Genomic DNA, 4,240 nt, shown 5'->3' on the forward strand with positions numbered 1-4,240 from the left:
CCTTAGCCTCCCAAAGTGCTGGGATTACAAGCATGAGCCACCATGCCCAGTCCAAAATTTTCTTTACACCTATATCCCATACGGACTTCACTCTAATTTGGGGGAGGAGGAATGTCATTTTTTTCCCCTTCACACTACCTAGTCTAAGAGGGAATGTCATTTTCTCAAGCCTCATCTGTACCCAAAGACCAATTCTTGGATGAAGACAATATAACTAGTAACTTTTCTCAGAAACATATTATACGTTAAAAAGCTATGTCATATTTCTCTGAATAATGAAAATGTTCATGTTAGCTCTTATCATGCTGATTTTAAGAAATCTCCCAACTACCTGATCTGCCTTAAGCCATCTATCCTTCGAAGATACAACAGAAGTAACCACCTCATGTTGGGGCATTTACTACTTTTCCTCTCTCCTGTAATCTTCTAACTTTGTGGAATATTAACCTCCCCTGAAGGGGGAAGAACATGAAGACTAAGGAATTTAACTGTTGAGGGATACACTGATTGTAAGTGGCAGAGATGAGATGTAAACCCAAACCTCGCATTCAAGTTTGAATTCAACTATACACCAGTGAGGGGGATAAGACTGTCTCTAGACCAGTTAGACTTCTGGAGAGCCACTTAAGAACAAAGCAAGACAACCTACTTCATTTTAACTATAATGTACCTGCAAGGCCACCTTTAAGAAGAGTTTTGGGGCCAAGCACGGTGACTCACGCCTGTAATCCCAGAACTTTGGGAGGCTGAGACAGGCAGATTACCTGAGGTCGGGAGTTAGAGACCAGCCTGACCAACATGGAGAAACCCTGTCTCTACTAAAAATACAAAATTAGCTGGGTTTGGTGGCACTTGCCTGTAATCCCAGGTACTCAGGAGGCTGAGGCAGGAGATTATACCATTGGACTCCAGCCTGGGCAACAAGAACGAAACTTCATCTCAAAAAAAAAGTTTTGGTTCACAAAAAGAAATATTCTCACATGAAGTGTCTAATCTAGGGACATTCTCAAGCATTTGCTTTTTCTTTCATATATTACATCTCAGGTATCTAAATTCACTTCCAGGAAATTTAGTACCCATCAAAGAGGAGTCACAGACAATGAATACTTCAAAATGCTTGAGCCTCAAAATAATGAAAGTAGACAAAATTAATCAAGAATCAAGCAATGAACAACTAGTCTTATCACACAGCATTTTTCTACTTTCAAAAAAACACAAGCATTCTTTTTTTTTTTTTTTTTTGAGACGGAGTCTTGCTCTGTAGCCCGGGCTGGAGTGCAGTGGCCGGATCTCAGCTCACTGCAAGCTCCGCCTCCCAGGTTTAGGCCATTCTCCTGCCTCAGCCTCCGGAGTAGCTGGGACTACAGGCGCCCACCACCTCGCCCGGCTAGTTTTTTGTATTTTTAGTAGAGACGGGGTTTCACGGTGTTAGCCAGGATGGTCTCGATCTCCTGACCTCATGATCCGCCCGTCTCGGCCTCCCAAAGTGCTGGGATTACAGGCTTGAGCCACCGCGCCCGGCCTAACACAAGCATTCTTACACACTGAACACCCAGCCATCCTTGTCTAGCAGTTACAAGTTTCATAAAGTCACCTGCATATAAACTCAACATGCAAATGAACACTCTATACCTTCTTCCTCCCAAAAGCCCAGTAAAAAAGCAGGAGTACAAATTACAAACCAGAAAAATTAAAATAGGAAGAAACAATACAGAAGAGCTCAACAAATGTATTGAACATGGTAAGAAGAGTGGTATCTGCCTTAGCAGGGCTATCACGGATGAGTGGCAGTGGGACTGACTCTGCAGAATTCAGGGAGGCCTAGGATTTAGAGGCAAGAGTGAAGCGTGGAGCTACACAGAGACAAGTAATTTAATGCCAGCCAAAAATAAAATGCAGTACAAATTGGAAAATTGTCTTAGAGAAATATCCCAGACAGAAAAAAAAAATACAGCCCAGATTCAATTTGGGAGCTCCACTATGTCATAGTGTTCCAGAACAAAGAAAATGAGGAAGGGGAGAGATCAAGAACTTAATATTTTCCAGGCTGCCAAACCCATCAAAGAACAGTATCATGCAATTTTAGAACACGAGAAACAAAGAGATTCTGAGAAAACAAAGAAACAAAAATAAAAACTGCATCAGATGTCTCAAGATTTTGCAAATTAGAATAGAGCAATGCCTTCAAAATTCTGAATTTGATTACACTTGTCAAAATTTTCAAAAATTCCAAATTTGCTTTTCCACCTAGAATTTCTTATACCATGCAAACCATCTTTCAGAAATATGAAGTCACTAAATAACTGACTGATCTCTCACGCACTCATTCCCAAGTAACTACTGAAAGAAGTGTTCCATGTTAACAAAGAAGTAAATTAAGACACGGGATCCAGAAAATGAGGGATCCAATTCAAGAGAAAGAAAAACAAATCCTCACGATAGTGCTGTCTCCGGAAAACTGCTGTACAACTGGATGAGAGAAATTAGTCTAGATTGAAACAAGTACAGAATCAAGAAAAGTTGTAACAAATTTATTTGGGACTGTTTGCGAAGAATCAATGATATGCATAAAAAGCCAAAAAATAAGACAATTAACTCCAAGACAAAATGTTGTATGAGAATGAAAATGTAAGCACATTAAACTAGTTCATGAGTGAACATACAAGTATGATCACAGTTATGCAAACAAGTACATGATCTAATCAAAATATTAGAAGGATGTGAAAGGATAAAAGAAATTTTCACCTGTCTTAATAGTAAGTTGACAAATGCCTAAAAAATAAATGGCTGTATAATCATATTATTTAGAAAACTAAAACCAAAAACTGAAGGCTGAAAAAACCGAGTCAGAAAAAACTGAAGGCTGAGTATCTCCCAGGATGGGACTGAGGAATGGGAAAGGATGGAGCAAGGGGCTTTCCGTATTAGCCTTGAAGTACCATTAAACTATGTTCAGGCTGGGTACAGTGGCTCATGCCTGTAATCCCAACACTTTGGGAGACCAAGACAGGTGGATCACTTGAGGTCAGGAGTTTGAGACCAGCCTGGCCAAGATGGTGAAACCCCATCACGACTAAAAATATAAATTAGCCAGGTGTGGGGGAATACACCTGTAATCCCAGCAACTCAGGAGGCAGAGGTTACAGTGAGCAAAGATTGTGCTACCGCACTCCAGCCTAGGCAACAGAGCGAGGCTCTGTCTCAAAAACCAACAAAAACCTATGTTCATGTAACAGTTCAATAAAAATTCATTTTTATTTATAATTACATATACAGACATATATGCAATTGAATATTTAGAAGAAACTATACCATTTGCAATCTCTTTTCCATGGTTCTAACCTACTTGGAATATAACCAAGTGACAACATACAAACAAGTTCTAGATTCTAAACCTGTTTTCCACTGTACTGTAACTGGGGGATGGAACTCAGCAACAGTGACTCCATACGACAGCAAATGATTTTCACCTAGAGGGAGCACCAGACTTCCAAGAGTTGTTGGATGTTGGAGAGGAACACTAGTTTGGAAAAAAGACCTTAAATGATTTTGATACTTCTCCCTACAGTGTATATGCTTCCCTATTCCTCACTGTGACCTACACCAAGAATATCAAAGAAACAAGTCTATGGATTTGAAATGGCACGTTGCTTGCACTATGTATTTTAATCTAAAGTTTATTAAATGTGAATGTGCTGTCAAAACGCTTTTCACAAAATGAAAGAAATATACCTCATGGGCAAACAAGCAGCAATATTCTTTTTACTATTGTGCTTTTGAGACAAGGCCTCACTCTTGTCACCCGGGCTGGAGCGCAGTGGCATAATCGCGGCTCACTGCAGCTTTGACCTCCTGGGCTCAAGTTACCCTCTTGCCTCAGCACCCAAGTAGATAAAGAGTACAGGCACACACCACCACACTCATTTTTTTTAAATTTCTGGTAGAGACAGGGTCTCGCTGTTGCCCAGGCTGGTCTCAAACTGGGCTCATGCCATCCTCCCACCTCAGCCTCCGAGTGCTGATGACAGGCATGAGCCACTGCACGTTGCCAAGCAGCAATATTCTCGAAAGTCAGAAACCTTAATCCCAATTATGTATTGTTACATTCTTTTCATCTACTTTAATGTTTGCAAATATATACATAAAGTTTTATCTCCCTGCCCACCTGGCCTAGTCATTTTGGACTCTGTACCTCAAAGCCATAAATAATGTTTCTTCTATTAGAAGAGACGCACTTTCG

Source organism: Macaca thibetana, chromosome 3 (assembly GCF_024542745.1).
Source record: "Macaca thibetana thibetana isolate TM-01 chromosome 3, ASM2454274v1, whole genome shotgun sequence".
In the NCBI taxonomy this organism is placed as follows: Eukaryota; Metazoa; Chordata; class Mammalia; order Primates; family Cercopithecidae; genus Macaca; species Macaca thibetana.